The sequence below is a fragment of the Leopardus geoffroyi genome, chromosome D1, assembly GCF_018350155.1.
Source record: "Leopardus geoffroyi isolate Oge1 chromosome D1, O.geoffroyi_Oge1_pat1.0, whole genome shotgun sequence".
NCBI lineage: Eukaryota > Metazoa > Chordata > Mammalia > Carnivora > Felidae > Leopardus > Leopardus geoffroyi.
The window spans coordinates 72691840-72719550 of record NC_059329.1 but is presented as its reverse complement, the minus strand read 5'-3'; the positions used below and the strand labels follow the sequence as shown (position 1 = coordinate 72719550).

Genomic DNA, 27711 nt, shown 5'->3' with positions numbered 1-27711 from the left:
AAACACTCTCAAATTTTGATTTTGATTTTTCATAATAATCATTTTTTTGTTAAAGAAGAACCTTATAATATAGAAAATTTCCAAAATTACACAGAAGTAGAGAATATAAGAGCCCTTATGCACCCATAATGTACCTTCAAAAATTACCAATACTTGCCTTTCTCACTTCATCTAGCCCATCATTTTTTTTTTGGCTTGTTTAAAATTTAATTTTAAAATTCTAAATTATGAAATAAGTGAAACATACAGAAGATTAAATAGAGTAGACATCCAAATTTCTGCTGCCACTACTTAATAGATATTAACATTTCTCTTTTGTATTCTTTTATGATACATGAGCATGAAGCTGCAGTGATTGAAAAATGGTATATAGGGACAAAGCACAGGAAATAGGATGAGTATGATAAAAGCACTTTGCAATTTTTCAGAATATGCCTGCTAGCATTTCCCTTTTACAAGACAGCACTCTGCATCACAATTCGTGTAGCCCATTAATGCTTTATTGAACATATTGATCATCATATTAAAGATAGGAATATCTTAGTTAAGGCAATTTGACCTGCAGTTTGGTTTACAGGATTCTCCTGTAGCATTCCTGCCCTTGCTATTTACTAACAAGCTCTTCTCTCAGTTGTGCCTATTGGGAAGTCACTGACAGTTCACAAAAGGTCATCAGACTTTTGTTGTTGTCATTGCTTAGCCACAAGGCTAAGTTGCACTGATCCCAGTACATACTAAGATACTTTTATCTAGTGCCTTATTCTGACAATTACAGTGGGCCCTGAAATGGAGTTTTCTTGTTAGAGAAGGAAACCCTCTTCAGAAGCACTAAATAAGACAATAACTGAAAATTCTTTTTCCTTAAAAAAAAAATCTATTAAATTAAGCTATATTTCAAGAAGCTCAATTTCTTAAATTTGTGAGTATTTTTATGTTGGAATAACACATTTTGCCATTTTGTAAGGCATGTAACAGAAAATGATTTATAATGTTATTATTCTACACCCAAATTTTGGTTATTTGGGAAAATCAAAGAATGGAAAATACAAGCAAATGGATATTATTTATTGAAGGTTCATCAGAAAACTCATTATTTTTCATACCTATTGAAAACGTTCCCAAAGACTCTAGATAATTTTCCTGTCATAGCAGGTCAGTATAGGTAATATAAGTGAATATGTTTTTATTGATTTAGGATTAGACAACATCTCAGAGGTATCACTTAGTCTTTATAATCATCACGTGATACAGCATGATGGAAACTGGGTGGATCATTCATTCATTCATTCATTCACAAATATTAATTGAGTTCCTGTTGTGTGCCAGGTACAATGTCAGGCACTGGAAAGTTGAGGAATACCCTGAACATTTTTTATTTTTAAATTTCTTCTTGAATGATTTTTTTCACAATTACTTTTTCCTATCAGTTTAATAATAATAATAAAAAAAAACTGGTCAGTTACTGTTATGTTTGTTGTAGTTGAGTTAATTAAGATCTTATGTCATTTATTTTGTTTCTCATATTGAACGAAAGAAAACTGGAATGTATGGTTTATCTAAGGTCCAGTTAGCTTCACTTGACCTCACCTACCCTGCCAAACAGACCTTGGAATAATCTGTTCTGTGTGACAGATTATAATTGAAGTAAATGATATGTACTTTTTTAATGTACATTAGATAGTGCTAATGGTCATAAATATGAAGTCGTAAGAAGGTATTTAGAGCTTAGGACATGTGTTTCATCATTACTTACAAATAATTTTAAATATTCAACAAATTAAATGAGCACAGTGATAGGCACATGGGACAAAAATTGGAATAAAATACAACTTGACCAGAAGAGGCCCAGATGGGAAGCAGTAGGAAGTAAGTTTGATATGGATGTGGGGGCAGAGTCATACACGTGGACATCCATAGCAACTGTACTTCCTTACCACAGCACTTCTAACACACTTCTGTATTTGCCTCATCATGTGCCTGTATTTCCTATTAATTGAAATTCAGCTGGGGTTGGCACCTTATTTGTTTAATTTACCTTTTACTCTCTAGAATCTAGCATGTTTCCTGGGACATCGGAGGTGATCAATAAATATCTGTTGGGTGAATTGTATTAATATAAAATAGTAAGTTCTATGATGGAAGCATGAATAAGGAGGAAGAGTATAGAATAAAGAATAGAAGAAAACAAAAACATTCTTCTTTAAAGTGTATAAGTTTGGTAATATTTCTATATGTAAATACAGTTAAAACTCGTTTTATTTGTATTCCTTCAGAACACTTTTAGCAGATATTTTTGCCTTTTGATTTGACAATGACATTTGCAAATTATGAAGTAATTCCTGAAGCAATAAAAACTAAATTATGTTCAGTTGAAAATAACCTAAATTTTATGAGAATTAATAACACATGTACTATAAATATAGTAACTCTGTTAATTAGATTATTTGATTAGCATGAACACCCAGTTCTCCACTACAATAGATACCAGAGGCAATTTGGTAGACTTGAGAGAGAGAGTATTTGTAGTCTTAGGTAATTGGAGTTAACATTTTAGGGTTGAAAATAACACTTCTTTTTTGGTAAATATTAGCCTAAGAAGAAAAAAGCTTTCCATGTCATTACTAAATGTAAGCACATTATTTAAATATCGGCATTAGAAATTGCATAATTGCATTCTGAACTTGGTCATCTTTTATATTTTTCAGCAAACCTTATCTTTTCTTTCAAGATGTCAGAGATATTTTAGTTATTTTGAACCATAGCTGTTTAAAGGACAATTACATAGATCTAGGGAACTTTTTTTTTAGTGAATGAAATTATAGAACATTATTAGTGTGAAATGAAGTTTATTTTTTAGCATAACAAAATAATACTAGCAAATATGGCAAATATAGCATTCTTGTTATAGATACAGGTTTGCTTCTTTCACTTACTTGATGGATTTCTTGTACTATGTAGTGCTTAACAGCAGTAAAAAATTAAAAAAGAAGACTTAAAATAAGTTTTAGCAGCTTTAATTTAAGTTAAATTAAAGCTACAGAAATTATTTCTTAGTATTTCTTAGTATTTTTAGAGAAGGTCTTTTTATGTTAGTATTGTATGTCTATGTATGTATGTGTTTATGATCCCTTTTGTAAATTACGGAAATTCATCTGTAAATTGTAAATTAAGGAAAGTCATCTCCTGATAAACTATCTAGAGATATCCTATTTGGAATAAGTAATTGTTTCACCTTTTAAGCACAATTATTTTGGGCACCTTTACTCTGCAAGATATCTGAAATCATCTACTTTTTGTTTTAAAATCATTCAAGAATTCCATACAATGTTTTTAATATTATATTTCTGTTATAACATTTTTAATCAAATCTATCTTTAAAAATTAAGTTGCCACATTTTCTTTTTTATAAATTATTTATAGGTAATAAAAATTGCCTGTTTCGTACATGAATACCATTTGAGTCATTTGTTACATGAAATGTGGTCTGGATATTGCCATTCAATTGATGTGAACTGAGTGGTATTGAAGTAGAAATTTTTATTTTTATATCTGGTGTTGACCTTCAACAAGGTCTATATAAAAATACACATATATATCTAGGACTCTGTGTGTGTATACATATATACATGTGTGTGTATATACGTGTAATAAAAACGGCAAATAAATTTTGATTCTACCATATTTAATATGGGCAGTTTAAAGAGTTGTATTGTTATCTTGCCAAAACATTAAGCAAATCCATGTGTTTGTGTATAATCAGACTTCAAGTAGTGAAAGCATTAATTTTAGGAAGGTGGCTTAAAAATACTCTTAATTTTCATAGCAGATAAGTAGTAATGAATTATTAAAATGTATAGCTTTTTGATGTACATGTGTTTTGACAGTCTTTAGTTAGTCGGATTTTTCTTTAAATAACTCCCAAATTCGTACTTCATTTTTTTGCTTTGTCTAAGTAATAACAACAAAGATTCAACAATAATGAATTATTTATATATTTTTAAAAATTACAAAAAGACTTGAAAAACTGCTTAGGATCAAAAGTTATTATAGAAATGTGTTCTTTTAACTGCTAATTTCTTCTTACATTACTGATACCCTAACCTTGTGGTCTTTAGCTGGAATAGTTTCCAGATCTTATAAATATGCGAAGAATTCAGAGATTAATTATATACATTATTTTAAGAATTGGTTTTTTTTCATTAAGCAAATTACAATGATCTTAAAACAATTTCTGTCACTTAATTACAAAATAATATTACAGATTCAAGCTTTTTTTCTAGCATTGGATAAGTTTTATTGTGCCTAGGAGTGATAGTTTTGGTGAGTTACATATGTTGCTTTGGCTTCCCACAGAGTTTCTCCTTCTATGATACATTACTACACTGAAGTAATTAACTGGAAACAGTCTCTAAGCAAATGAGCATATTGGTGGTAATAAGGGTGTGTGTGTATGTGTGTGTGTGTATGTATATTTATAATATAACATAATGTATGTTAGTGTTTACATTTGCATGTACATATAATTAAGTGAAAATATACATGATTAATATCATGAATGTTTTTGAAGCTAGAGATAGGAATTTTTGTTGTTGTATGACCTTAGGACAGTTATCCTTTGAATCTTCTGTAATGTTGGGATGTTATTATTATCACCTACTTGACACCATTAAATAACATAGTAAATGGAGGTTAAATAAGATAAAATATTAAAATTCACTTGTCAGGGTGCCTGGGCATCTTGGTTGGTTAAGTGTCCAACTTTGGCTCATGTTATGATCTCGTGGCTCGTGAATTCGAGCCCCGCCTCAGGCTCTGTGCTGAAGGCTCAGAGCCTAGACCCTGCTTCGGATTCTGTCTCCCTCTCTCTACCCCTCCCCCACTCATGCTCGCTCTCTCTCTCTCTCTCTCTCTCTCTGCCTCTCAAAAATAAATAAACCTTAAATTAAAAAAAAATAGATACAATTCACTTGTCTGACTGAAGTATGATATTAACAGATTTAATATGGAATCTATGTGTTTGGTATAGTTACTGTAAGGTAACTATAAAATATGTGTTTTACCTATTAAATATATATTTTACTGCTGACTGAGAGCTGATAAAGTTTTGCTAGGTTTGGAGTTTTTGTTTCCATCACTTCCATCATTTAGAAAAGCTTTATTTTATTTCTGAGAAACACAGTAGGAAAAAATCATATATCAATATATTTAATCATATGTATATAAATACGTGTGAGAAAATGGTGCTCCATCTTATAGGAAAATAATACTCATAACTCTGATACCAGTAAGTCATGTGTTTTTCATTCAGATCTGCAGATAAATAAACATAAAAAAGCTTCGTTGACATAGTAATTCTGGTCTCTGTTACATGTAGAGAGAAAGCAGGCAGGCAAGTTAGCAATGGAACACATATATACAACTGAAAGCAATTTGAAAAGTTATGACTTGTGAACATTTAGCACCTTGGATCTAAGTTTTTTGTTTGTTTGTTTGTTTGTTTGTTTGTTTGTTTGTTTTTACAAGAGGTTTATTCCGTTGGTGTTCAAGTTTTTAGAGTTTACTTCTCCTGATACTTGGAAACTTCTTTGGCAGATCAGATACAGAGTGAAAAAATAAAAAGCTGTCTTTATTGAAGTCTTGCTTGAAGGTAGCTACAAGAAATTCCATCCTCTTTTCACTATGCCACTCTGTTGAGAGTTGATTCTTTCAGATTGTAGGGATGATTTAAATCAATGGCAATTGAACCGACCTGCTATAATACCAGAGCCCATTTTGTTCTCACTAGAAATGGGTTTGATTTCTGTCGCTATGTAGTGTTTGCATGACTGAAGGGGAACACTTAAGGAAAAGGAATTTATTGAAATAGTGTGTCATTGCCATCTTTCATATAAGCAATTATAAACATATGCATGTAATATATTTATACACATAATCATACAATGTAGACACCCCTCCTTGTTTTTAAAAATGCGTATCAGTACATAAAGAGATCAGTTGTATATAACATAAATGATTCCCTTTAACTACTGGTGCGATCAGTCACTTGGTGAGAAAGTAGCTCATGGTCTGTAGGGAAACACAACAATTTCATTTGGATTGGGTTTTAAGCAAGTCATTGTTTCGTTTGGAAAATGTGAAATCGGTGAATGGGCTTGTTCTCTTTGTAGAGGATTACAATAACACACGGAAGCTTATGAGTGCTTCTGACAGATGTGTTGGCGGTTTGCCACAAAGCGAAGGGTGCGGCCCTGACTGACAACTTGCAATTATATTATGATGAATGGTTCTGATGTGTGTTCAAGAGAAAACCACTTTCTAGAAAGTGAAAGTCATACATACGGTTCTTATAAAAAATCAGCTCAAATAAAGTATCATAACTTTCTATTTTATTTTAGCATTTTGGTGGGCTAACCAATTTGAGTGCTTCTCCTTTCACAGAGGTCTCTGTTTTTGATAAATCAAGGGCCAAATCCAAAATTTTTGTGGGGAAAACTAATTTGATACCATTTTTGGCATCAAAGTTACTTTATCTGCATTTTTGACAAAACTGACATCTCCGAGAACTCTCTAATACTTACATAAACACGTAAAACGTAGACACATGTCCATAGTGTGGCCAATAAGATTACTGGAGTCACGCTTTCAGAAAGAAACTGCTCTTTTTTTTTTTTTTTTTTTTTAAATCAAGTCACTTTTCCTTCTCAATAGGTTTTGTTGTTGCTTTCACATCGGAAAATAATGTATCCAAACAACATGGGTGGACTAAAGTTTTGGGTCCTTTGAAATTGTCTTTACCCTGTTCTGATTTAATTTATGTTAAGGAAAATCTGAAAATGGCATCAGAATGTAGATTTTTCAACAGTTACTATGTCTCATCAGTATAGAATTTCATTACTCTGTAATGAAGCTATAATGCATAAAATATGTTTTAACAAAACTGGCATTTTTATCTTCATAAATTTAAGAAAAATTGACTGGTTTTAAAAAACTAAATCAAATAAAAATTTGAAATTAGGTTAGAAAGTGTTTTATCCTACAATACTTAAACTGTGCAATTTGTAAGCTACTTTCAGCAGATAGACACTCTATATCTTATTTAAAATGCTGTTATTTAAAAATGTAAGTTTTTAATTGGTTCTGAGAAGCCCAGTGCATGATATTTTTGTAGGTAGGCAAGAAACACCTCTTAAAGATATGCAGTAAGCAGCACTGTAATTGTGAAGATGAAATTCAAATACATGCTATCATATTTGGCGTATAAAGGAATATAGCCATGATAGCCAAACTCTTCAGAAGTAATCATATAAAAGTATGGCATTAAATAGTATCATTTTCAGAAGATAACATAAAACCTGTGCTTTACCCTAAATTTCTCAGAATTTATTAGATTATTTTGTTTTGTATAAGTTAAAATAAGGTCATATAAAGGTTTAAAAAATTTAAAAATAAGTTTTAAATGACTCTGTGTCTCAGTTTATAGTATCCAGTGTTTGTCCTTTGGACTTGTTTTTCTCTAATTCCCTTTGTGACATTTAGGGTGTGTCAACTGTGGTATTTTAATGGTGGGACATTTTCATTGTTACTGAAATAAATTAAATCTTTCATAGTGAAAGAATGGTAAAGTAGAACTACAGCGTTCTAGCGCAAGAGTCAGGAATCCTGAAGTCTCATTGTAGACAGAAGTTATAAAGAGAAGAAAAAAGACATTCACGTAGGCTTTTGAGTGTTTGTGGGTTCAGCTCACATGAGTTTTCCTGTGCTTTCTTTCCCCTACACGGAATTGACTCATCATTTACCCATTAAACCTGTACATAGGAGAACAAGAACATGAAGTCTCTGTCAACTGGTATTTTCCGTTTGATTTTCCACTTTTGGAGTCTTCTGAGTTTTCTTTACCTTATCAGATTTAGGACTGTATTCTAGCCTCATGTGAGAATAGAGGAGGATTTGCTGTCATTCAGGACCTGAGCCTCTATTCAAATAGTTTGTAGTTTTTATCTTCATCCATGCCCGAGTTTGGTTAAAACATGCTGTTTACAGCCTCGGGTTTTCTTTCACTGTCTAGGCTATCTATCCCCTCTTCTTTGTTTTCCCCCCAAACTCTAAACTTGGTGTTGGGGGCCCCCAACCTCTGTGCTTGGTTTAGTTTTTACCAAGAACAGGCGCAGTCACCAACCATTTGTAGGTGCAAGTTAAGGCTTGTTAGAATGTTTGGCTTCTAAACTGTGAGATCTGAGTAATATCATCTAGTGTACAGTTTTGATCACATGGAGTGTGTTGTATTTGTAGGAAGAAAGTCAATTGTATTTTTTTAAGTTTGTACCATAGGTCATAATTATTATAGTGTTTATAGGATAATAAACTCATTAGGTAATTATGTCTCATTGAGGTATTTGAAACATTATTTGTTTTTAACTTGAAAACTCTCAGGTAGATAATAACTAGGTTTCACTTGGGACACTTAATTTAAGTGGAAGGTATCTGTAATGAACTGCACATTTTCTGTTTTAATTTTTTTTATTCTTTGCCATTTTGAAAATAAGCTAGGCTAACAGTAGTAGATGTTGAGGTCAGTCCATCCTACGCCTATCTTTCCTCTTAAATGGTTGAGGTGAGGTGACCCCAAATTTCATAAGATTTGGGTAAAATTTGCTCATTATTGATCCTATCAATGATGTTTTTTCAGCTATGGTATTAATCAAGTACTTTCTGTTACACCACGCACTAGCTAAGTACTTTTTATACATGATCTCATTTAGTCGATATAGATACTATTATTATCCTACTTTGCAAATGATAACATTGACTTAAACAAGGCCACAAAGTTAATAATTGACAGAACCTAGATTTGAAACAGTGTTGAATAGCTCAAAATCCAGTGTGATTAACTATCAGGGGGTATAGTAAGCTATAAGTAAATTGGATGTAAAGTGGGGGTTCCACATCCCCTTTCCTTCAGCAGAGGGGGAAAGGAAGATAAATGAATATGGGATTTGCTTTCTCCACCCCTGATCCAAAGAAGGTTGGGAGCCTTTGAGCTAGTTACTGCTCTAGGCCAAGAGATGAATGGAAAGTAGGTAGCCTATGAAGAGGATCACCTTTTGTTAAGCACTTGTGGAAGATGCTAGACTTTCTTAAGCAGTGCAGTTTCTTCTTTCTGCTTATTGGCCTCTTTGTGGGAGATGCTGTTTACACAGTATGTTAGTCAGTGTAGGCTGCAGTGACAGAAAACCATAGACTGGGTGGCTTAACAGAAATTTGTTTCTTATAATTCTGGACGTTGAGAAGTCCAAAACTGAGACAGCAGCTGATTCATTTCCTGGTGAGAGCAATCTTCTTGGCTTCAGATATCTACCTTCTCATTGTGCCCTTACATGGTGGGAGTAGGGGAGGAGTGGGAGAGAGGATGCTGTCTGGTGTTCTTATAAAGACACTAGCCCCACACTCATGACCTCATCTCAACCTAATTAAATTACAGGCCCCATTGTCAAATAGCATAACATTGAGGATTAGTGCTTGAATGTATGAATTTTGGGGGGACCCAGTTCAGTTTCTGGGGCATAGTCTTTCAATACCCCTTGTAGGCTTTATGTAGAGTTAAGATTCTGTGGTGAAAGTGATTAACATTTAGTGTCTCCCACTAAAGTGTTCTTTAATTCTAGACATGATGAACATTTATGGCTTAGATTAAACTTTTACCAGGTAACACACTCTGTGTAAAAACTGAAGTGTTTCTCAAATGTTATCTCATTTAGTCTTTGCAGTAGATGAGAAAATTGAGGCTCAGTTTTGTATATATTTCAGGTGGCATAACTATTAAGTGGTAAAACTTACATCAGGGATGCTTTAGGCTGCAAATGTCAATAATAAAATAAAACAAAACCTCACAAAATATCCAACCTTCCTTAGCTTAAAGAAATAGATGTTTAATTTTCATACGTAACAAGAAGTCCATATATATAAGTAGTTTCTGTTTGGGTATAGAAGGTTAGCAATGTTAGGACTTGATCTGCATCCCTACAATTCTTCTGGCCTTCCATTCATCATTATAAGGTGGCTGTGGGGGCGCCTGGGTGGCTCAGTCGGTTAAGCGGCCGACTTCAGCTCAGGTCATGATCTCGCGGTCCGTGAGGGCTGTGAGTTCGAGCCCCACGTCGGGCTCTGTGCTGACAGCTCAGAGCCTGGAGCCTGTTTCGGATTCTGTGTCTCCCTCTTTCTGACCCTCCCCCGTTCATGCTCTGTCTCTCTCTGTCTCAAAAATAAATAAATGTTAAAAAAAAAAAGAAAATTTAAAAAAGAAAAAAAAAAATAAGGTGGCTGTGGAAGCCCACATGCTAAGAGAGGGAACAGAGGATGATACATGGCAGGGCACTCTTCCATGTGCTTTTAAAAAAAAAAACCGAGGTAAGAAAATCTTCCCCAGAAGCCTCAAAGCATTCTTCTTCCTTTGTCTCATTGTCTAGATCTAGGTCATATGGCCAATGACCCTAGTAAAGGAGACTAGTAAAGCAAATGTGTGGCTTTGGATTGCCAGAAAACAGAATCTGTTACATGGCTATAATTCTAGCTTAGTTGTTTTCAACTAATCTTGCTCCTTTTCTCTGGCAGAATCTTTAACTTTTCTGAGGGAGGACTTACACATATTTTTTGTAAATCTGGGGAGTTATATTTTTGTGTCCTCTCATACAGAAATTTGAGTGACAGGGCGCCTGGGTGGCGCAGTCGGTTAAGCGTCCGACTTCAGCCAGGTCACGATCTCGCGGTCCGTGAGTTCGAGCCCCGCGTCGGGCTCTGGGCTGATGGCTCAGAGCCTGGAGCCTGTTTCCGATTCTGTGTCTTCCTCTCTCTCTGCCCTTCCCCCGTTCATGCTGTGTCTCTCTCTGTCCCCAAAATAAATAAACGTTGAAAAAAAATTAAAAAAAAAAAAAAGAAATTTGAGTGACATTTACAGAAAATAGTAGAAATAGGTTTGATAAACATGAATTTAGTAATTAAAAGGCTAGGTTCTAGACTCAGGTTGCTTGGGTTAGAATTCCATTTCTACTACATGTTAGCTATCTGACTCTTGGGGAACTTTCTTAATTTCTCTGATCTTGTCTCAGAGATTTGTAAATATTAATGGAGTTCTTACATATCAAGTGCTTGATATCATATCATGCAATATCATATCAAGATATAGCATATTATATTGAGCATTATGATATCAAATACTCAGTAACTATTAGTTATTATTAACACTGTGAGTTCAAATAGAACAAAGGACTACCAGAAGGCAACAAGCAGGTATGAAGTATAATATTCATTTATATTTTTTACCATTTGTAAGACAGTGTCTAAGAGGGTATTTACTTTCTGCTGTGAAGAAAACTAAGTGTATGAAATTATTTCAAAGGATATCAAAAAACTAGACAAATTTTCAAAGGAAGTGAAATACATACTTGCTGTCCTTGTGTAGGTTGCTCCCCCTCCTTCAACCCTATTCCTGTCCCTGACTGCCCTTTCTTGAAATGTCCCATTCAGTAAAATTTAAAAAGCCCTTTGTGCAAGTGATCTTAGGTGATAGGAGGGAAAATATCTAATTACTTAATCAAAATAATTCACAATAAGATGTTAATGACCAACTGGCTTAAATCCCCAAAGGAGGAGGTGTTTTGTTCTCAAGTTGAACTTATGAATTGCAGGGAATCCTTACTTTATGAAATATATAAGGGAGAGTTGAGAACATGTACTATAAAAAAAACTAAAGCATACAAAAAGATGGAGAGAATGGTGTTATGAACCTTCATGTACCCATTACTTAGATCATACGACTTTTAAGATTTTGCCACTCTGTGTTGATTAATTTTTTCTTTCTTTTCCTTTTTTTTTTTTTCTGAAGTAATAAGATTTTAAAAGTAAGAGTTACAGCTTTTTAATGCCTCTTTGCATTGCATTTCTTGCCAGAAGAATAGGGGCTGGTAATTTGTCACTTAGAACTGAAAGGTCTAATAATTGACCTAGGGGCAACGGCTGAGTTGAGATTTTGCCTGTTGTCTGTAAGTTAGCTCTCTAAAAATACTTAAGAATGAAGAAGTCTAATTGTGACCTTTGTGGTATCACTTTATGTGCTAAGGACTAACCTCAGTTTCAGGCAACATGATGAATATAGCACCTTTAATCTTGTTGTTGTTTTTAAAAATTAAATAAATTCATAAAAATGCAAAGAAGGGAATAATCATCTAGTCTTATCACCCAGGATTAAACAAAGTTAGTCTCTTGCATATTTGCTTCAGTTTGTTTTTTAAGAAAAATAATTCTATTGTTTTTATTAAAGATTTATCCTTTTGAGGAAGAAATCAAAGTAGAAAAACATAAAAAGCAGAAAAATTAATACCACAGAAAACACCATAGTTAATATTAGATAACTATCATTCTTTTTTTAAATTTTTTTTTTAATGTTTACTTATTTTTGAGAGAGAGAGAGAGATACAGAGCATGAGCCGGGGGAGGTATAGAGAGAAAGAGGGAGACACAGAATGTGAAGCAGGCTCCAGGCTCTGAGCTGTCAGCACTGAGCCCAACGCAGGGCTTGAACTCCCAAACTGCAAGATCATGACCTGAGCTGAAGTCAGAAGCTTAACCGACTGAGTCACCAGGCACCCCTAGATAGGTGTCTTTCTTAATAGACGAGTGGGTGGGTAGCAGGCTGAATTGTTAGATGGAAAAACTTTTGTAAAAATGGGGTTATACTGTAGATTCCATTGTAAATAGAAATGGATACATTGTATTTTACTTGATTCTAATAGAAAAGAAACTGAAGTGGAGGTAAAGGAGTTGCTAAATCCCAAATAAATGTTTATTTTTAGCATTAGACATAATATTTGCTAAAAGATTCCCCTTAAGGTTTAAAAAGGGGGTGGAGGGAGGACGCATTATAAAAAATTAAGAGGTTTTCTCATTATGTTTTCTTAAAGCTACATATTTATTTTTAAAAGAAACAGTTGGCTTCCTGTTTAGAAAGACAAAGACATTATATACTTTTTACGTTTTCTACCAAATATCTACCACCCACCTCTGATTTTGTTTGGTATTTTACTGCTTTTGCATTGTCTAGGTATTTAACATTTACATTTGTTTTGTAACCATCATTCCTTTAGTTGTTTAGTGTGTCTTTTACCACAACTTTTGTTTTTCTTACTTCATTTTCACTTTCCCTCTTAATTGGTGGACTTTCATTTTTTGAGAAGCTTTTTTCCCAACCCCAAGAAGGGTTTAGAGCTGTAGTATATTTCCAGTGTTCAATCACAGTTTAGTCCACCTGCCTTTCATCTTCATTTGTCAATGACATCTTTTATCAGCATAATATTCTTGGTCATGCTTTCTTCTCTTTCAAGATTTTGTATATATTTCCCCTTTGTTGGTCCTTTGCTTTTTCTGTTTGGAAGTCTGGGAAAATTATTTCTCAGGGGTGAGAGATAGTGAGATAGAAGTGGGGAGAACTCAGCTGAGGCAATTTGTAGCGATTTTTTGGGGTGAGCTATCTTTTCTGAGATTTCATGACTTGCCCTATATCATAGTTCAATCCACCTAATTGGGAATGGGGTCAAGGTTTATCATTCATTCAGGAGGATACTTTTTGAGCCATTCGCAAAATTTGTGTGTCAACCGAGAATCTTAGTATCTGTCAGATAAAAAATAGACTTCTTGTTTACTTATCTATAAACTATTTCTTCCCAGTTTTCTTTTCTACTACATTTCAGGCTGAAGATGAAAAAAGTAACAAAACTCATTCATTTTGTTTCCCTCCAGATTTGGGAATATTGTTGACAATTCTTAGCATTTTTGTTTCTTTCCTTGATTGCCAGGCTTTAAGGTTTATTACATTTAGTTATTTTGCTTTTCTTGTTTGGTGCTATTAGTGAATTTTTTTTTCTTTTTTCTTTTTTGCTGAATTTTAGTTAACTTTGTTCATTTAATTAGAAATTGGTGGAGGGAAATTTGTGAATTAGTTTTGATATACCTTCATAATCAGGAATTTTGCTCCTTTGATTCTTGATGGGAAAGTATCATCCAGTACCTCTGTCTCACATTTACAAGTAACATTTTGACGTAAGCCATAAAAAGGCATTTGATCACTAAGATATGAGTGCCATTTTTATACAAAAAAATCTCAAGGGCAGCATCTTCTTCAGGGACTTTGCTTCTCAAAATAGCACTGTGCTGGATGGAGTTACATAGTAGAGAGACTGAAAATGTCTTTAGAGGACAGGAGATAAAACAAAGTTCCTAGAAATTCTTCTGAATGTGTGTGGGAACTTAGTTTGGTCCAATGTATTTCACTTATTAAATGGCATTTTTGAATTATATCTTATGGCAGTATTCTCTAGAAATGTTTACCATCAAGGTTTAAAATCAGATTACCTATTTACATCTAAACAATCATTATATAAAATATTGATTGGTTTAAAATAATGACTAAATTACACGTTTTGTTAAAGACTGTAAAAATGCATTAGTCCGTAAAGAAAGAATAAACTTTTAAATTCCAGTGATACAGTGGCACTTATATACACTTTATATTGTTTTGAGCCAGTTTATTTGTGCAGTTTATATTTCAGTTCGGCGGTCACATTCAGTGTAGTAAAGGGATGTTGTAATAGAGAAGCTGGTGGTGTTCAAAAATAGTAACTGTTGATGGGTTTATTATTTGTGAAGTGTATAGTTGACCAATTCCCCTCCCCCTTTCTTTGATCTCTATGTTTTAAAAATCAGCTTATATTGTTCTAGAAAGGTCTTTATAACTTACACAGTTTTTGTAATGGGAGAGATTTGCGATCGTGAGTGAAATACAGAAACTTAGATCATAAGCAAAATTTTAAGTTAGTGGCCCTTACACTTAGAAATTGAAAAAACTTCTGTTAAACAGCGCTTGGTCAAAAGGGGAAATACACTCTGAATGTTACAGAATTTTTTTTAATTTTTAAATGTTTTATTTTATATTTGAGAGAGAGAGACAGAGAGAGACAGAGAGAGACAGAGAACCAGCAGGGGAGGGGCAGAGAGATGGAGACAGAATCTGAAGCAGGCTCCGGGCTCCAAGCTGTCAGCACAGAGCCCGACGCAGGGCTCGAACTCACAAGCAACGAGATCATGACCTGAGCCACCCAGGCTCCCTTGAATGTTACAGAATTTTACAAAATAATTATAACCAAACACTACATTTTGGAATCTATGGAACGCAAGTAACATGGTGATCAGAGGAAAATTCAATTTTATTAATGTAATTCATTTTATCAATAAAAATTAAAGAATGAAAATAAATGAATTAAATTCTAAGCCTTAAAAAAACTAGAAAAAACACCAACCAACAAACAAAAGGAAAGCACAAGGAATGATGTAATAAAGATAAAAGAAGAAATTAATGTGGTAGAGAATTTAAAAAGAGTTGATCTAATTAATAATTCAAAATATCTTTTAAAAAACTAAAAAATACAAACTACCAGCTAAATTAATCAAGAAAAGAAGTAAAAGCATAAACAACAAAATATCAAGTAACAAGGGCAAATGACAATTAAAATGGAGGAAATTATAAAAATTTGCAACCTTTTCAGACTTGTATGCAAATAAATTTGAAAACTTAGATAATATAGATAATTTTCTAGGAAAATACAGATTACCAAACTGACCCCTTGAAGACAGAAAACTTAAAGATATTGATTTCCATAGAAGAAATAAAGTTAGCAAGGAAATGCCTTACAAAATGCACTAGACTTAGAAGGTTTCACAGGGGAATTCTACCAAATTTTCAAACACCAGATAGTCCCAATGCTCCATAAATCATTTCAGAATATTGAAAATGGAGAAAATCTTCCTTATTGTTTTTATGAAGTAAATACAATATTATACCTAGACTAATAAAAATAGTACCATAAAGTAAATTGCAAACCAATTTTATTATACTGATGGAAAACCACAAAATATAATATTAACAAATATAATCAAACACAACATTAAAAACAGATTACATCATGACCAAGTGGGAATAATGCTAGGAATGCAAGCTTGGTTTTATATTAGAAATCCCATCAATAAAATAAAATATATTAATGGATATAAGAAAAAAAGTAGTGGAATTATCTCCATAGATGATGAAAACACCTTCAACAAGCTAATACCCATTTTTGATAAACATACCCAGTAGAAATTGACAGGTTCTTTATTTTTATTATGGTAGAATATATGTAACATAACATATGTCATTTTAATGATTTTTAAATGTACAGCTCAGTGACATTAATTACATTCAGTTTTATACAACCATCACCACTATCTATTTCCAAAACTTTTTCATCACTCCAAACCGAAACCCTGTAATCGTTAAACAATAACTTACCATTTTCCCCTCCTCCTAACCCTTGGTAACTTCTAGTCTACTTTTTATCTCCGTGAAATTACCTATTCTATATATTTTATATAAATAGAATCATACAATTTTTGTACTTTTGTGTAGGACTTATTTTACCTAACATATTGTTTTTGAGGTTCATCCATGTGTAGAATGTATCAGAACTTTATTTATTTTATGACTGAATAATATTTCTTTGTGTATATTCCAATGTGTGTGTGTGTGTGTGTGTGTGTGTGTGTGTATGTGTGTGTATCACATTTTGTTTATCCATTTACATTCATCTGTTAATGGACACTTGTTATTTCTACCTTGTGGCTACTATGAATAAAGCTGCAATGACACTGGCATATAAATATCTATTTGAGTCCTTGTTTTTCATTGTTTTGGGTACATACCTAATAATGCAATTGTTGGGTCATTGGTAATTCCATGTGTAGCTTTTTGACGATCTTCCAAAATGTTTCTACAGTGGCTATGCCAATTTTCCTTTCCACCAGCAATTTATGAGAGTTTCAGTTTCTCCACATCCTTTCAAATACTTGGGTTTTTTTTAATTATAGCCATTGTAGTGTGAAGTGATATCTCACTGTGGTTTTGATTTGCATTTCCCTAATGACTAATATCTTGAGCATCTTTTCACATGATTATTGGCCATTTGTGGGTCTTCTTTGGAGAAATGTCTATTCACATCCTTCCCCCTTTTTTTTTTTTTTTTTTTTAAATTTTTTTTTTCCAACGTTTATTTATTTTTGGGACAGAGAGAGACAGAGCATGAACGGGGGAGGGGCAGAGTGAGAGGGAGACACAGAATCGGAAACAGGCTCCAAGCCATCAGCCCAGAGCCCGACGCGGGGCTCGAACTCACGGACCGCGAGATCGTGACCTGGCTGAAGTCGGACGCTTAACCGACTGCGCCACCCAGGCGCCCCATCCTTCCCCCTTTTTAAATTGGCTTGCCTTTTGTTGTTGAGTTGTAGGAGTCCTTTATATATCCTTAATATTAAACCATTGTCAGAAATTATGGATTTTTCTCTCAACATGATAATATATATATATATATATATATATATATATATATATATATATACACTATATACTATATACTCTCTCTATATATACTCTAGTCCTAAAGTGTGCAGTCTGCTTATAGACTAGAGGCATTTCCACTACAAATTTTACATGAAAAAGCCTTAAACTGTTCCTTAAAGATACAAAAGTAAACCTGAACAAATGTAGAGATACCCTCTGTTGATGTATAAGGTAACTAAACATCATGAAGAGGTCAATTTTTCATAAGTTCATTTATAAATTTAACACATTCCCCAAACTATCAAGCTTTTATAATGGGGCTGGGCAAGTTGATACTAAAATTCACATGGATAAACAAATATGCAAGAATTTCCGGGAATATACTTTAAAACCACACTGTGTGTATGTGGAGTAGTCTTACTCGACATTAAAACAACATAGTAATGGCAAATGAATAAACCAGAGAAATAGAATTTAAAGTCCGTAAATAAACCCAAGTCCATAAATACACTAAATATCTAGAAATTTAGTACATGATGAAGTTAGCGTTTCAAATCACGAAACTTTTTAATATATGATGCTAGGACAACTGGCTAGCCGTTTGAAAAAAGTTAACATGGGGCACCTGGGTGGCTCAGTATGTTAAGCAGTCTGACTCTTGATTTCGGATCAGGTCATGATCTCATGGTTCCTGGGATTAAGCTGCACATCGGCCTCTGTGCTGAGCTCAGAGCCTGCTTGGAATTCTCTCTCTTCCTCTCTCTCCCTACCCCTTCCCTACTTGTGTGCACATGTACGCATGCTCACTCTCTCTCTCTCTCTCTCTCAAAATAAATCAAAAACTTAAAAAAAGGGAAAAAGAAAAAAGTTAACAGATCTCTACTTAATACCATACAAAAGGGTAAATTACAAATGGATCAGGGATCTAACAACTAAAAACATGAAAAATATATACTATAAGAAAACAGATGAATTCCTCCTGAGCGTTGGTATAATGTTTATATTAACTATAATTTATTGTCAAATTGGTTTCCATACAACACCCAGTGCTCACCCCAACAGGTGCCCTCCTCAATACCCATCATCCACTTAGGAAAGGCTTTATAACTATGATTCAAAATAGAGATCATAAAAGAAAAGAGTTTAAGATTTGAATACATAACAATATTTACATGTCAGAAAAGACCATAAATGAAGCCAAAAAACAACTGACAAACTGAGAGAAAATATTTGCACTTATATCAAAGATGAGGGCTTACATCCCTCATATATAAGCAACTCTTGAAAATTGAAGGAAAAACAGGTCAAAAATATGCTATAACAAGGAACAAAACACATGGATAGACAATAAAAAATTGAATATAAAGATGGTCCTTAAACTTTTGGTTAGATACAATTAATCTCTGAAGAGATACAGCTATCAGTTATTGAGAAACAGGTATTGGGGCGCCTGGGTGGCGCAGTCGGTTAAGCGTCCGACTTCAGCCAGGTCACGATCTCGCGGTCTGTGAGTTCGAGCCCCGCGTCGGGCTCTGGGCTGATGGCTCGGAGCCTGGAGCCTGTTTCCGATTCTGTGTCTCCCTCTCTCTGCCCCTCCCCCGTTCATGCTCTGTCTCTCTCTGTCCCAAAAATAAATAAACGTTGAAAAAAAAAAATTAAAAAAAAAAAAAAAAGAGAAAGAGGTATTGAAATCCCTGACTACAGTTGTGAATTTGTCTATTTTTTCTTGAAGTTTTGTTAGTTTTTGCTCCATGTATTTTGAAGCTGTGTTATTAGGTGTAAAAACATTGATGACTTTCATCTTCTATATCATATTGTATAATATGTGTCACATCATATCATATCATAGTATCATATGATACTATGATATGGAGGATATGGAGGATAAAAGTCATCCTCCTTTTCCCTGCTAATGGTCTTTGCTCCAAACTTTTTGTTTTTATTAATACAGCATTATCATGGTATATATTTTCTATTCTTTTACTCTATGTCTTTGTCTATGTCTACATTTTAAGTGGGTTTCTCATCAGAAAAATATAGTTGGATTTTGCTTTTTATCTAATTGGATGGTCTTTACTTTTCAATTGCTATTTGTTTTCTGTATGTACCATCCATTATTTGTTACCTGTCTCCTTTTTACTGTCTTCTTTTATTATTTTTTATAATTCTGTTTATCTTCTTTTTTGGCTTATTAGTTATGACCTCCTGTTACAATATTTTAGTGATGATTTCAAGTTTAATAGTATATATTTCTAGCCTACTGTCTACCTTCAAGAAGTATCATACTACTTCACACTGTAGTAGAAGAAAGTTATAATATATTTCCATTTATTGACTTCTAGATTTTATCTTGTTGTTATGCATTATATTTCTACTTATTTTATAAATACTATAATACATTGGTATTATTTTTGCTCTATTTATTGTTTTAATTTGTTTAATGTTTATTAATTTTTGAGAGAGACAGACAGAGACAGAGTGTGAGAGGGGGGAAGGGCAGAGAGAGAGGGAGACACAGAATCTGAAGAAGGCTCCAGGCTCTGAGATGTCAGCACAGATGAGCCACCCAGATACCCCTATTTCTGCTTTAAATAATAAATCTCTTCTTGTTTTGTCCCCCTCCCTGTTTTTATATTATTTTTGTTTCCCTTCCCTTATGTTCATCTGTTTTGTCTCTTGAAGTAAATTTTCTGTGAATACTATTTAAATAAAAGACAATTTTTTTTCTTTTAAAAAAATTTTTTTTTAAATATGAAATTTATTGTCAAATTGGTTTCCATACAACACCCAGTGCTCATCCCAACAGGTGCCCTCCTCAATACCCATCACCCATCCTCCCCTCCCTCCCACACCCCATCAACACTCAGTTTGTTCTCAGTTTTTAAGAGTCTCTTATGTTTTGGCCCCCTCCCTCTCTAACTTTTTTTTTTCCTTCCCCTCCCCCATGGTCTTCTGTTAAGTTTCTCAGGATTCACATAAGAGTGAAAACATATGGTATCTGTCTTTCTCTCTATGACTTAATTCACTTAGCATAACACTCCCCAGTTCCACCCACATTGCTACAAAAGGCCATATTTCATTCTTTCTCATTACCATGCAGTATTCCATTGTGTATATAAACCACAATTTCTTTATCCATTCATCAGTTGATGGACACTTAGGCTCTTTCCATAATTTGGCTATTGTTGAAAGTGCTGCTGCAAACATTGGGGTACAAGTGGCCCTATGCATCAGCACTCCTGTATCCCTTGGGTAAATTCCTAGCAGTGCTATTGCTGGGTCATAGGGTAGATCTATTTTTACTTTTTTGAGGAAACTCCACACTGTTTTCAAAGTGGCTGCTCCAGTTTGCCTTCCCACCAACAGTGCAAGAGGGTTCCCGTTTCTCCACATCCTCACCAGCATCTATAGTCTCCTGATTTGTTCATTTTGGCCACTCTGACTGGCGTGAGGTGATACCTGAGTGTGGTTTTGATTTGTATTTCCCTGATGAGGAGTGACATTGAGCATCTTTTCATGTGCCTGTTGGCCGTCTGGATGTCTTCTTTAGAGAAGTGTCTATTCATGTTTTCTGCTGATTTGTTCACTGGATTATTTGTTTTTCGGGTGTGGAGTTTGGTGAACTTTCAGGTATACAAGATGAATTAGTTCTAGAAATCTGCTGTGGAGCGTGGTGTTTATAGTCACCAATACTGTACTGGGCACTTAAAATTCAGAGGATAATCCTCATGTTCAGTGTTCTTTCTACAACAACCAAGGGACACACAGAAACTTTTAGAGGTAATGGATATGTCTGTTACCTTGATTGTTGTGATGGTTTCACACATATAAGCATATGTTCAAATTCATCAAATTTGCATGCATTAAATATAGTTTTTGTATATCAATTTTACCTTAAGGATTTTTTTAAGAAGTAGAAACAGAAAAAAACTATATTGAGATAACAATTCTAACATATTGGATTGTTGCAAATTAAAAATATGAAATACATTATTTTGGCAAGGCTGTGAAGAAATAGGAAAGTTCATTTTATGGGGAATGCAAACTGGTACAACTCTTTTGAAAGGGAATTTCACAGTATCTAGCAAAAATACACACGTACTTTCTTTTGACCCAGCAGTACCTCTTCCAGGAATTTACCCTGAAAATACTCCTCCAACAATATGAAAATATATCTGTGCAAAGTTATTTACTCCTGCATTATTTGTAATTAGAAGCAACTTAAATACACATATATAGGAGAGTATTTGAATAAACTATGCTACAGTCAAACAATGGAGTACTTTGTAGCTGTAAAGGGAAGAGCTGAGGAAGGTATGTATAATCTGAAATGGAGTGATTTCCAAAATATATTGCTAAATGTAACAATGCATTATTGGATGCCACCTTTTATGTAGAAAGGTGAAATGAGAAAATGTGCACTTATATGCTCAGTTGTGCAGAAAGACACAGAGGAAGGGTAAAGCAGAAACTACTGAGACTGGATACCTAGAGCTGAATGGTACAAATGGAATAGAAAAGATAGGTTGGATAGGGATGGGGATAACACTTCTCTGATTATACTTTTTTGTAGTTGTGAATTTTAGAACCATATTACTTTTTCTCATACTAAACCAACAAACAAATAAACAATAATAGGAGAACCAAAATGGATACAAACAAAATAAAGGAATTTAACTGTATTTCAAATAAATAATGTAATCACATTCAAAGTGTATGGTGTGGTTGGCAAGTAAAACAAACCAAAATAACTTCGGAACATACTGTTTTGACTGTATGTTTTAAGGCTAAAGAATAAAAGAACACAAAATTAAGTATAAATGTATTATACTTAGTAGGCTGTTTTTTTTTTTTTAATTTTTTTTTCAACGTTTATTTATTTTTGGGACAGAGAGAGACAGAGCATGAACGGGGGAGGGGCAGAGAGAGAGGGAGACACAAAGTTGGAAACAGGCTCCAGGCTCTGAGCCATCAGCCCAGAGCCCGATGCGGGGCTCGAACTCATGGACCACAAGATCGTGACCTGGCTGAAGTCGGACGCTTAACCGACTGCGCCACCCAGGCGCCCCATAGGCTGGTTTTTCAAAGTGGCATGAGTTAGCAATTCTGACACAAGTTTATGTACATTGTAGGAGTGAACAAATAAAGAAATAGGATGTGGGTAATGAATGTTGGGGTTTTTGCTTAGGGAAAGGAAAGTTACAAATAAAGTCAGGGCAAAGGTTAGCAAAATTCCTGAAATGTTAGAATGTTAGATTGGAATTAGAGGTAATTATGAGCTCATGAGCCTTAGAATACACACACACACACACACACACACACACACACACACACACACCACATCTATATCCATATCTATCTCTAACTCTGTAGAATTTATGTATGTATGTATAAATAAATGTATCGCCTAACTCAGTCTTCTGAGAGTCAATGAGGATACCAAACATTCAGAGGACCCTCTACCAGTAAGCACAAATAGCACCAAATCTTGCTTCTTAAATACTATTTTCCTATAAAAGGAACTATTGCTTCTTGGAAAAATTACTGATTTCAGAGATGGGCAGGGAACATACCAGAACCTGGAACCATCTTGTGATACTAGTAATAAAGTGTTAAAGAAAAATGATAGGACATATCTAAAGGACACAGAGCAATGTTAGAGAAGCTCCCATTGGTCAAATCTGGGATAATATAACAAATGATGATAAGTATATAATATAATAATATATATTATATGATAAATATATGTAATGATAAATAGCTATATAATATGTAATAATAAAACTGATAAATTTTAATTTTTATTTATTTATTTATTTATTTTTGAAAGAGGGAGAGAGAGTCAGGGAGGGACAGAGGGAGAGGGAAAGAGAGAATCCCAAGCAGGCTCCACGCTGTTAGCGCTGAGCCCGACACAGGGCTCGAACCCATGAACCACAAGATCATGACCTGAGCCCAAATCAAGAGTCAGTTGGTTAACTGACTGAGCCATTCAGATGCCCCCAAAATGGTGAATCTTAATTCATAGAATAAAATAAGAATCTAAAAATTCATCTTGACATGCATAAATGAATAAACAAATTACTTGGGGCTAGGGAAAACTCTGTCTTATGGTATAATTTCAATTAGTAAGTGCAGAAGAAATGACAGAATTAGTAAAATACCGTTTGGAAACTATCACACTAATAACTGTTTAAAGCAAAAATCATCAATGGATGCTAAATTTAGTGGCTAAATATTTTTTTTTAAGATTTTATTTTTAAGTAATCTCTACACCCAATGTGGGGTTTGAACTCACAACCCCAAGATCAATAGTTGTACTCTCTACTGACTGAGCCAGCCAGGCACCCTGTGGTCAAAATTTTTGATAGGAAATACAGAAAATAGGATATTTACATGGTCTTGAGGAATATTCCCACAAGATATTTACCATTTATAAAAGGTAAAATAGTAACTTTACAGTGGAAGAATGTGGCAGACACCATCTTAACCAAGTAATTAAACCAGTAATAAGATAAGTCAATATCATGTACCTTTTGATCCTGAAGTAACAACATAATTTCTGTGGTATTCCTGCCAATAATGCATAACCTAAAACTAATATTGAGATCATTAGACAACCCAAACTGAAGTGCATCCTACAAAATAACTGGTCAAAGTTGTGAAAGACAAGGAAAGACTAAGGAGAAGTTCCAGTTTGAAGAAGACTAAAGTTACTTAGGCCTAAAATTCTGTCACTTATTCTGCAATTACTGGAAATATCAGATGCCCTGCAGTTGTTACTGGTAGACTTCAAGGAGACAAATGTACAAACTCCCAGGTGCTCCTGCATCTTCCCTTCCTCCATATTTAATGAGCAGCCTACCTGAAGGTATATCAAAGATCTTATTTGGTAGCTCATAATAGTTTCTCACAAAAGTTTAAAACAGGAGGCAAAGAATACTTTCCCTTTCTATAGTACAATTTAAACCATAAGTAAGCTGAAAGTAATCACTCTTGGAAATTTTGCTTTGGTCAGGAAGGCAATGGGAGTATTTTTAGGGCTCAATTAATACTGTAATCCAGAAGAAGTTACATCTTAGATAATTCTGTGGGTTTTGGGAAACTACAAATTAGAATTAAATCAAGGCCGTTCTTAGTCATCCAACTCTTGTTGGTGACTTTTAAAATTTAGAGTTAGCTCTGTAATTGTTTTTATCTTATTACTGTTGTTACTCTTTATGGAATCCACTTGAAACAACCCACCCAAAATCATAAAAATTCTTAGTATTCTTGCAAATGTTTGAGGTTTGTACTTTGAGAATATCCTACAAAGACCAAGGTGACTGTGAGGGAGGGAAATCACCTGTCAGTGGATAGCTTGACAAGACTTGTATGGCTTTTGAGAATATAGTTGATGTTGAAGAATTAGCACCTGATTGGAGTGGTAGATTTTCTAGGTTTGAAACTGCCAACCCATATCATGGAATCTTCTTTCTCAGAAAGTAATTATTTTGCCATTCAAGACTCTTATATCAAACTCAAGAAAGAGCTAAGAATTTTTCTCTGCACTTTGCTCTTAATGCATCATTGATCTGACCGTAGGATGTTACCAGTTTTTCTTTCTGTGGTGAGTCCTGAGGGCAGTTTATTTCAATAAAGACAATACCTATATATTTCAAGCACCTGTATATAAAAATAGAATTTCATGTGTAAAAATTACTATGTGGCCTGGTATGAAACTACTCTAAAGATTGTACAGCTCAGATACTGTCATCCTTGTGACAGTTTATTGATATGGTGTTCAGCTCTCTTCTTTAAACATTACACTTTTGTTTGTGGCTATAGCTAATGATTACAGAACTTGCACTCTGAGACATTGTCTCTTTACTTTCAAAGAGTACACTTTTAGACTGGCTTCATTATTTTTGTTTGTTTAGCCATGCTACATTTCAGCTTAGGCTTCAGACATTTTAAGAATATTATCTGTCCATCTCAGTGGTAATTGTCTCCCTCAATTCAACTCAGTATCTGGCCCATGTGTATATATTTTCCTATCTTTTTCTTTTTAAAGTTGGGATGTAATTGACATATAACATTGTGTAAACTTGAGGTGTACAATGTGTTGATTTGATACATTTATAAATTGCAAAATGTTTACCACCATAACATTAGGTGATACCTTTATAACATCACATAATGATCACTTTTTTTTTGTGGTGAGAACAATTAGAATCTAGTCTCTTAGCTCCTTTGGAGTTTATAATGCAGTATTTGTTTACAATAAGCACTATGTTGTACAATAGATCTCAAGAACTTACTTACCTACTAGTAAGTTTCATTTAGAACAAATGATGTATATAATCCTAGAATGCTGAGAACTGGTTAATTTTCAGAACTATATTGTTGATAAACTTTACTTGTCATTTAATTGTAAGAAATTGCTAAAAACCCACATTTGATGCTCACAGTAGGGCCAAAACTTATAGACAAATACTGTTATCAGTTGTCAGTTTAGTTCATATTTGAATTCCCTCTGACACCATGAATTGTTGCCTAATTTGAATAGAAGATAGAGAGGCACATGAAGTTCATCTTTAAGCTGTGCAGGGGGCTATAGAAAGAGTCTTTGTGCTCTGTGCAATCAAGAGAACTGGTCAGTGTTTGGACTTTTCACAGAACAATACTTGGTTGAGAATTTGCTATCATTTTTTCCTGTTCCTTCTAAAATAAGAAAGAGCAGCATATTTAGGTTTTAATTTTGCTTTCTGTGGCTACAACTTTTTTTTCTTTTCAAAAGCATGATTTTAGCTTTTATTCTCCATTCATTCAAAATGTAAATGTTAAAAATTAAGATTCATCTGTGATGTTGTACATTCTATGCATTTGACAAATGTATAATGAACATCAATCCACCATTTCATTATTGTACAGAATACTTTCACTGCCCTAAAAAATCTTCTGTGTTCTATTCATCCCTTTCTCCTCTGTATCTCCTGGTACTTGTTAATCTTTTAATAGTCTCTGTAGCTTTTCATTTTCTAAAATGTCATATAGTTGGAATTATACAGGAGGTAGCCTTTTCAGATTGGCTTCTTTCACTTAGTAATATGCATTTAAGTTTCCTCCATGTCTTTTCATGACTTGAGATCCTTTTTAGCACTGAATAATGTTCCCTTTTCTGGATGTACCACCGTTGATTTATCCACTCATCTACGGAAGGACATCTTTGTTGCTTTCATGTTTTTGCAATTATGAACAAAACTGCTATCAACATCCATAGTCAGGTTTTTGTGTGGACATAAGTTTTCAGTTCGTTTGGGTAAATATCAAGGAGTGCAATTGCTGGATCATATTTAGAGTATTTTGGTTTTGCAAGAAACCAAGAAGCTGTGCTCCAAAAAGCTTTAATATTTTGCATTCCCACTGGCAATGAATTGAGTTCCTATCGCTCCACATCCTCTCTAGCATTTGGTGTTGTCACTGTTCCTATTTTGGCCATTCTTTTTTTTTTTTTTTTTGGAGATATAATTGACACTATAACATCATTATAATAGTTTCAGATGTGTAATACAATAATTAGATATTTGTATATATTATGAGATGATCACTAAAGTAAGTCTAGTTAACATTTGTCACCATACATAGATATAAAATTGTTTTCTTATGATGAGAACTTTTAAGATTTATTCTCTTAACAACTTTCAAATAAACAAGAGTATTATTAACTATAGTCACCATGTTGTTACATTCCCTAGAATTACTTATTTTATAACGGAAAGTATGTAACTTTTGACCCCTTCACCCATTTCACCCACCCTTCACCCTCTGCCTCTGGCAACCACCAATCTGTTCTCTGTATTTATAAGCTTAGTTTATTTAAGACTTCACATATAATGAGATCATAGGATATTTGCCTTTTTCTGGCTGACTTATTTCACTTAGCACAATACCATCTAGGTCCATCCATCTTATGACAAATGGCAAGATCTCATCTTTTTTTATGACTGTGTAATGTTTCAGTATATATCTATATTTCTATATCACATTTTTTAATCCATTCATCCTTTGTTACACACTTAATTGCTTTCATGACTTGGCTATTGTAAGTAAAGCTGCAATGAACATGGGGTTGCACTGGATTTTGGTCATTATAATAAGTGTATACTGGTATCTCATTGTGTATTAATTTGCAATTCCCTAATAACATACATAATTAAACATTTTACATTTAAGTCAATAATCCATTATGAGTTATATTTTTAGGGTGTAGGTCTGTGTCTATGTCTAGATTCATTTTTTTTAACCTGTGGATG

General features: G+C 33.9%; 1 protein-coding gene and 1 long non-coding RNA gene across 21 annotated transcripts in view; both read left to right on the top strand.

Moving 5' to 3' along the window:
- The window catches only part of SOX6 (SRY-box transcription factor 6), a 619662-nt gene that overhangs the window by 313255 nt on the left and 278696 nt on the right, over positions 1–27711 (top strand). The gene's annotated exons all lie outside the window — the stretch shown is intronic.
- LOC123601424 lies at positions 7545–10387 on the top strand. The gene is made up of 2 exons (XR_006714105.1): positions 7545–10053; positions 10314–10387. It is a non-coding gene; the product is annotated as an uncharacterized LOC123601424 (long non-coding RNA).